Source organism: Limanda limanda, unplaced genomic scaffold (genome assembly GCF_963576545.1).
Source record: "Limanda limanda unplaced genomic scaffold, fLimLim1.1 SCAFFOLD_25, whole genome shotgun sequence".
Taxonomy (NCBI): domain Eukaryota; kingdom Metazoa; phylum Chordata; class Actinopteri; order Pleuronectiformes; family Pleuronectidae; genus Limanda; species Limanda limanda.
In genome coordinates, this window is record NW_026870532.1 from 893,929 (window position 1) to 902,692 (window position 8,764).

An 8,764-nucleotide genomic window follows, 5' to 3' on the forward strand; every position below is an offset into this window, starting at 1 on the left:
CTATGTGCTTTCATCCCTAACCCTAACCCTAACCCTTCCGAAAGTCGGAGAAGCTCAAGGATGGTACCGATCGATGCGCGCTACCCCATTTAGTGGGGGTAGAGCCTACTTGCAAGTCTCTCCGACCTTCACAAAAAAAGTTATTCAAGAATATCTCTTTCTCCTATGTGCTTTCATCCCTAACCCTAACCCTAACCCTTCCGAAAGTCGGAGAAGCTCAAGGATGGTACCGATCGATGCGCGCAACCCCATTTAGTGGGGGTAGAGCCTACTTGCAAGTCTCTCCGACCTTCACAAAAAAAGTTATTCAAGAATATCTCCTCAGATTTTGGGGAATTTCGTCGGTCGACCTCTTCCGAAGGTCGTACAAGCTCGGGGATGGTACCAATCGATCCGCAGGACCCAAATTAGTCCAGATGCAACCACTTTCCAAGTCTCTCCGACCTTCACAAAAAAAGTTATTCAAGAATATCTCTTTCTCCTATGTGCTTTCATCCCTAACCCTAACCCTAACCCTTCCGAAAGTCGGAGAAGCTCAAGGATGGTACCGATCGATGCGCGCTACCCCATTTAGTGGGGGTAGAGCCTACTTGCAAGTCTCTCCGACCTTCACAAAAAAAGTTATTCAAGAATATCTCTTTCTCCTATGTGCTTTCATCCCTAACCCTAACCCTAACCCTTCCGAAAGTCGGAGAAGCTCAAGGATGGTACCGATCGATGCGCGCTACCCCATTTAGTGGGGGTAGAGCCTACTTGCAAGTCTCTCCGACCTTCACAAAAAAAGTTATTCAAGAATATCTCCTCAGATTTTGGGGAATTTCGTCGGTCGACCTCTTCCGAAGGTCGTACAAGCTCGGGGATGGTACCAATCGATCCGCAGGACCCAAATTAGTCCAGATGCAACCACTTTCCAAGTCTCTCCGACCTTCACAAAAAAAGTTATTCAAGAATATCTCTTTCTCCTATGTGCTTTCATCCCTAACCCTAACCCTAACCCTTCCGAAAGTCGGAGAAGCTCAAGGATGGTACCGATCGATGCGCGCTACCCCATTTAGTGGGGGTAGAGCCTACTTGCAAGTCTCTCCGACCTTCACAAAAAAAGTTATTCAAGAATATCTCCTCAGATTTGGGGGAATTTCGTCGGTCGACCTCTTCCGAAGGTCGTACAAGCTCGGGGATGGTACCAATCGATCCGCAGGACCCAAATTAGTCCAGATGCAACCACTTTTCAAGTCTCTCCGACCTTCACAAAAAAAATTATTCAAGAATATCTCTTTCTCCTATGTGCTTTCATCCCTAACCCTAACCCTAACCCTTCCGAAAGTCGGAGAAGCTCAAAGATGGTACCGATCGATGCGCGCTACCCCATTTAGTGGGGGTAGAGCCTACTTGCAAGTCTCTCCGACCTTCACAAAAAAAGTTATTCAAGAATATCTCTTTCTCCTATGTGCTTTCATCCCTAACCCTAACCCTAACCCTTCCGAAAGTCGGAGAAGCTCAAGGATGGTACCGATCGATGCGCGCTACCCCATTTAGTGGGGGTAGAGCCTACTTGCAAGTCTCTCCGACCTTCACAAAAAAAGTTATTCAAGAATATCTCTTTCTCCTATGTGCTTTCATCCCTAACCCTAACCCTAACCCTTCCGAAAGTCGGAGAAGCTCAAGGATGGTACCGATCGATGCGCGCTACCCAATTTAGTGGGGGTAGAGCCTACTTGCAAGTCTCTCTGACCTTCACAAAAAAAGTTATTCAAGAATATCTCTTTCTCCTATGTGCTTTCATCCCTAACCCTAACCCTAACCCTTCCAAAAGTCGGAGAAGCTCAAGGATGGTACCGATCGATGCGCGCTACCCCATTTAGTGGGGGTAGAGCCTACTTGCAAGTCTCTCCGACCTTCACAAAAAAAGTTATTCAAGAATATCTCTTTCTCCTATGTGCTTTCATCCCTAACCCTAACCCTAACCCTTCCGAAAGTCGGAGAAGCTCAAGGATGGTACTGATCGATGCGCGCTACCCCATTTAGTGGGGGTAGAGCCTACTTGCAAGTCTCTCCGACCTTCACAAAAAAAGTTATTCAAGAATATCTCCTCAGATTTGGGGGAATTTCGTCGGTCGACCTCTTCCGAAGGTCGTACAAGCTCGGGGATGGTACCAATCGATCCGCAGGACCCAAATTAGTCCAGATGCAACCACTTTCCAAGTCTCTCCGACCTTCACAAAAAAAGTTATTCAAGAATATCTCTTTCTCCTATGTGCTTTCATCCCTAACCCTAACCCTAACCCTTCCGAAAGTCGGAGAAGCTCAAGGATGGTACCGATCGATGCGCGCTACCCCATTTAGTGGGGGTAGAGCCTACTTGCAAGTCTCTCCGACCTTCACAAAAAAAGTTATTCAAGAATATCTCTTTCTCCTATGTGCTTTCATCCCTAACCCTAACCCTTCCGAAAGTCGGAGAAGCTCAAGGATGGTACCGATCGATGCGCGCTACCCCATTTAGTGGGGGTAGAGCCTACTTGCAAGTCTCTCCGACCTTCACAAAAAAAGTTATTCAAGAATATCTCCTCAGATTTGGGGGAATTTCGTCGGTCGACCTCTTCCGAAGGTCGTACAAGCTCGGGGATGGTACCAATCGATCCGCAGGACCCAAATTAGTCCAGATGCAACCACTTTCCAAGTCTCTCCGACCTTCACAAAAAAAGTTATTCAAGAATATCTCTTTCTCCTATGTGCTTTCATCCCTAACCCTAACCCTTCCGAAAGTCGGAGAAGCTCAAGGATGGTACCGATCGATGCGCGCTACCCAATTTAGTGGGGGTAGAGCCTACTTGCAAGTCTCTCCGACCTTCACAAAAAAAGTTATTCAAGAATATCTCTTTCTCCTATGTGCTTTCATCCCTAACCCTAACCCTAACCCTTCCAAAAGTCGGAGAAGCTCAAGGATGGTACCGATCGATGCGCGCTACCCCATTTAGTGGGGGTAGAGCCTACTTGCAAGTCTCTCCGACCTTCACAAAAAAAGTTATTCAAGAATATCTCTTTCTCCTATGTGCTTTCATCCCTAACCCTAACCCTAACCCTTCCGAAAGTCGGAGAAGCTCAAGGATGGTACCGATCGATGCGCGCTACCCCATTTAGTGGGGGTAGAGCCTACTTGCAAGTCTCTCCGACCTTCACAAAAAAAGTTATTCAAGAATATCTCCTCAGATTTGGGGGAATTTCGTCGGTCGACCTCTTCCGAAGGTCGTACAAGCTCGGGGATGGTACCAATCGATCCGCAGGACCCAAATTAGTCCAGATGCAACCACTTTTCAAGTCTCTCCGACCTTCACAAAAAAAGTTATTCAAGAATATCTCTTTCTCCTATGTGCTTTCATCCCTAACCCTAACCCTAACCCTTCCGAAAGTCGGAGAAGCTCAAGGATGGTACCGATCGATGCGCGCTACCCCATTTAGTGGGGGTAGAGCCTACTTGCAAGTCTCTCCGACCTTCACAAAAAAAGTTATTCAAGAATATCTCTTTCTCCTATGTGCTTTCATCCCTAACCCTAACCCTAACCCTTCCGAAAGTCGGAGAAGCTCAAGGATGGTACCGATCGATGCGCGCTACCCCATTTAGTGGGGGTAGAGCCTACTTGCAAGTCTCTCCGACCTTCACAAAAAACGTTATTCAAGAATATCTCTTTCTCCTATGTGCTTTCATCCCTAACCCTAACCCTAACCCTTCCGAAAGTCGGAGAAGCTCAAGGATGGTACCGATCGATGCGCGCTACCCCATTTAGTGGGGGTAGAGCCTACTTGCAAGTCTCTCCGACCTTCACAAAAAAAGTTATTCAAGAATATCTCCTCAGATTTGGGGGAATTTCGTCGGTCGACCTCTTCCGAAGGTCGTACAAGCTCGGGGATGGTACCAATCGATCTGCAGGACCCAAATTAGTCCAGATGCAACCACTTTCCAAGTCTCTCCGACCTTCACAAAAAAAGTTATTCAAGAATATCTCTTTCTCCTATGTGCTTTCATCCCTAACCCTAACCCTAACCCTTCCGAAAGTCGGAGAAGCTCAAGGATGGTACCGATCGATGCGCGCTACCCCATTTAGTGGGGGTAGAGCCTACTTGCAAGTCTCTCCGACCTTCACAAAAAAAGTTATTCAAGAATATCTCTTTCTCCTATGTGCTTTCATCCCTAACCCTAACCCTAACCCTTCCGAAAGTCGGAGAAGCTCAAGGATGGTACCGATCGATGCGCGCTACCCCATTTAGTGGGGGTAGAGCCTACTTGCAAGTCTCTCCGACCTTCACAAAAAAAGTTATTCAAGAATATCTCTTTCTCCTATGTGCTTTCATCCCTAACCCTAACCCTAACCCTTCCGAAAGTCGGAGAAGCTCAAGGATGGTACCGATCGATGCGCGCAACCCCATTTAGTGGGGGTAGAGCCTACTTGCAAGTCTCTCCGACCTTCACAAAAAAAGTTATTCAAGAATATCTCCTCAGATTTTGGGGAATTTCGTCGGTCGACCTCTTCCGAAGGTCGTACAAGCTCGGGGATGGTACCAATCGATCCGCAGGACCCAAATTAGTCCAGATGCAACCACTTTCCAAGTCTCTCCGACCTTCACAAAAAAAGTTATTCAAGAATATCTCTTTCTCCTATGTGCTTTCATCCCTAACCCTAACCCTAACCCTTCCGAAAGTCGGAGAAGCTCAAGGATGGTACCGATCGATGCGCGCTACCCCATTTAGTGGGGGTAGAGCCTACTTGCAAGTCTCTCCGACCTTCACAAAAAAAGTTATTCAAGAATATCTCTTTCTCCTATGTGCTTTCATCCCTAACCCTAACCCTAACCCTTCCAAAAGTCGGAGAAGCTTAAGGATGGTACCGATCGATGCGCAGGACCCAAATTAGTCCAGATGCAACCACTTTCCAAGTCTCTCCGACCTTCACAAAAAAAGTTATTCAAGAATATCTCTTTCTCCTATGTGCTTTCATCCCTAACCCTAACCCTAACCCTTCCGAAAGTCGGAGAAGCTCAAGGATGGTACCGATCGATGCGCGCTACCCCATTTAGTGGGGGTAGAGCCTACTTGCAAGTCTCTCCGACCTTCACAAAAAAAGTTATTCAAGAATATCTCCTCAGATTTGGGGGAATTTCGTCGGTCGACCTCTTCCGAAGGTCGTACAAGCTCGGGGATGGTACCAATCGATCCGCAGGACCCAAATTAGTCCAGATGCAACCACTTTCGAAGTCTCTCCGACCTTCACAAAAAAAGTTATTCAAGAATATCTCTTTCTCCTATGTGCTTTCATCCCTAACCCTAACCCTAACCCTTCCGAAAGTCGGAGAAGCTCAAGGATGGTACCGATCGATGCGCGCTACCCAATTTAGTGGGGGTAGAGCCTACTTGCAAGTCTCTCCGACCTTCACAAAAAAAGTTATTCAAGAATATCTCTTTCTCCTATGTGCTTTCATCCCTAACCCTAACCCTAACCCTTCCAAAAGTCGGAGAAGCTCAAGGATGGTACCGATCGATGCGCGCTACCCCATTTAGTGGGGGTAGAGCCTACTTGCAAGTCTCTCCGACCTTCACAAAAAAAGTTATTCAAGAATATCTCTTTCTCCTATGTGCTTTCATCCCTAACCCTAACCCTAACCCTTCCGAAAGTCGGAGAAGCTCAGGGATGGTACCGATCGATGCGCGCTACCCCATTTAGTGGGGGTAGAGCCTACTTGCAAGTCTCTCCGACCTTCACAAAAAAAGTTATTCAAGAATATCTCCTCAGATTTGGGGGAATTTCGTCGGTCGACCTCTTCCGAAGGTCGTACAAGCTCGGGGATGGTACCAATCGATCCGCAGGACCCAAATTAGTCCAGATGCAACCACTTTTCAAGTCTCTCCGACCTTCACAAAAAAAGTTATTCAAGAATATCTCTTTCTCCTATGTGCTTTCATCCCTAACCCTAACCCTAACCCTTCCGAAAGTCGGAGAAGCTCAAGGATGGTACCGATCGATGCGCGCTACCCCATTTAGTGGGGGTAGAGCCTACTTGCAAGTCTCTCCGACCTTCACAAAAAAAGTTATTCAAGAATATCTCTTTCTCCTATGTGCTTTCATCCCTAACCCTAACCCTAACCCTTCCGAAAGTCGGAGAAGCTCAAGGATGGTACCGATCGATGCGCGCTACCCCATTTAGTGGGGGTAGAGCCTACTTGCAAGTCTCTCCGACCTTCACAAAAAACGTTATTCAAGAATATCTCTTTCTCCTATGTGCTTTCATCCCTAACCCTAACCCTAACCCTTCCGAAAGTCGGAGAAGCTCAAGGATGGTACCGATCGATGCGCGCTACCCCATTTAGTGGGGGTAGAGCCTACTTGCAAGTCTCTCCGACCTTCACAAAAAAAGTTATTCAAGAATATCTCCTCAGATTTGGGGGAATTTCGTCGGTCGACCTCTTCCGAAGGTCGTACAAGCTCGGGGATGGTACCAATCGATCTGCAGGACCCAAATTAGTCCAGATGCAACCACTTTCCAAGTCTCTCCGACCTTCACAAAAAAAGTTATTCAAGAATATCTCTTTCTCCTATGTGCTTTCATCCCTAACCCTAACCCTAACCCTTCCGAAAGTCGGAGAAGCTCAAGGATGGTACCGATCGATGCGCGCTACCCCATTTAGTGGGGGTAGAGCCTACTTGCAAGTCTCTCCGACCTTCACAAAAAAAGTTATTCAAGAATATCTCTTTCTCCTATGTGCTTTCATCCCTAACCCTAACCCTAACCCTTCCGAAAGTCGGAGAAGCTCAAGGATGGTACCGATCGATGCGCGCTACCCCATTTAGTGGGGGTAGAGCCTACTTGCAAGTCTCTCCGACCTTCACAAAAAAAGTTATTCAAGAATATCTCTTTCTCCTATGTGCTTTCATCCCTAACCCTAACCCTAACCCTTCCGAAAGTCGGAGAAGCTCAAGGATGGTACCGATCGATGCGCGCAACCCCATTTAGTGGGGGTAGAGCCTACTTGCAAGTCTCTCCGACCTTCACAAAAAAAGTTATTCAAGAATATCTCCTCAGATTTTGGGGAATTTCGTCGGTCGACCTCTTCCGAAGGTCGTACAAGCTCGGGGATGGTACCAATCGATCCGCAGGACCCAAATTAGTCCAGATGCAACCACTTTCCAAGTCTCTCCGACCTTCACAAAAAAAGTTATTCAAGAATATCTCTTTCTCCTATGTGCTTTCATCCCTAACCCTAACCCTAACCCTTCCGAAAGTCGGAGAAGCTCAAGGATGGTACCGATCGATGCGCGCTACCCCATTTAGTGGGGGTAGAGCCTACTTGCAAGTCTCTCCGACCTTCACAAAAAAAGTTATTCAAGAATATCTCTTTCTCCTATGTGCTTTCATCCCTAACCCTAACCCTAACCCTTCCGAAAGTCGGAGAAGCTCAAGGATGGTACCGATCGATGTGCGCTACCCCATTTAGTGGGGGTAGAGCCTACTTGCAAGTCTCTCCGACCTTCACAAAAAAAGTTATTCAAGAATATCTCTTTCTCCTATGTGCTTTCATCCCTAACCCTAACCCTAACCCTTCCGAAAGTCGGAGAAGCTCAAGGATGGTACCGATCGATGCGCGCTACCCAATTTAGTGGGGGTAGAGCCTACTTGCAAGTCTCTCCGACCTTCACAAAAAAAGTTATTCAAGAATATCTCTTTCTCCTATGTGCTTTCATCCCTAACCCTAACCCTAACCCTTCCAAAAGTCGGAGAAGCTCAAAGATGGTACCGATCGATGCGCGCTACCCCATTTAGTGGGGGTAGAGCCTACTTGCAAGTCTCTCCGACCTTCACAAAAAAAGTTATTCAAGAATATCTCTTTCTCCTATGTGCTTTCATCCCTAACCCTAACCCTAACCCTTCCGAAAGTCGGAGAAGCTCAAGGATGGTACCGATCGATGCGCGCTACCCCATTTAGTGGGGGTAGAGCCTACTTGCAAGTCTCTCCGACCTTCACAAAAAAAGTTATTCAAGAATATCTCTTTCTCCTATGTGCTTTCATCCCTAACCCTAACCCTAACCCTTCCGAAAGTCGGAGAAGCTCAAGGATGGTACCGATCGATGCGCGCAACCCCATTTAGTGGGGGTAGAGCCTACTTGCAAGTCTCTCCGACCTTCACAAAAAAAGTTATTCAAGAATATCTCCTCAGATTTGGGGGAATTTCGTCGGTCGACCTCTTCCGAAGGTCGTACAAGCTCGGGGATGGTACCAATCGATCCGCAGGACCCAAATTAGTCCAGATGCAACCACTTTCCAAGTCTCTCCGACCTTCACAAAAAAAGTTATTCAAGAATATCTCTTTCTCCTATGTGCTTTCATCCCTAACCCTAACCCTAACCCTTCCGAAAGTCGGAGAAGCTCAAGGATGGTACCGATCGATGCGCGCTACCCCATTTAGTGGGGGTAGAGCCTACTTGCAAGTCTCTCCGACCTTCACAAAAAAAGTTATTCAAGAATATCTCTTTCTCCTATGTGCTTTCATCCCTAACCCTAACCCTAACCCTTCCGAAAGTCGGAGAAGCTCAAGGATGGTACCGATCGATGCGCGCTACCCCATTTAGTGGGGGTAGAGCCTACTTGCAAGTCTCTCCGACCTTCACAAAAAACGTTATTCAAGAATATCTCTTTCTCCTATGTGCTTTCATCCCTAACCCTAACCCTAACCCTTCCGAAAGTCGGAGAAGCTCAAGGATGGTACCGATCGATGCG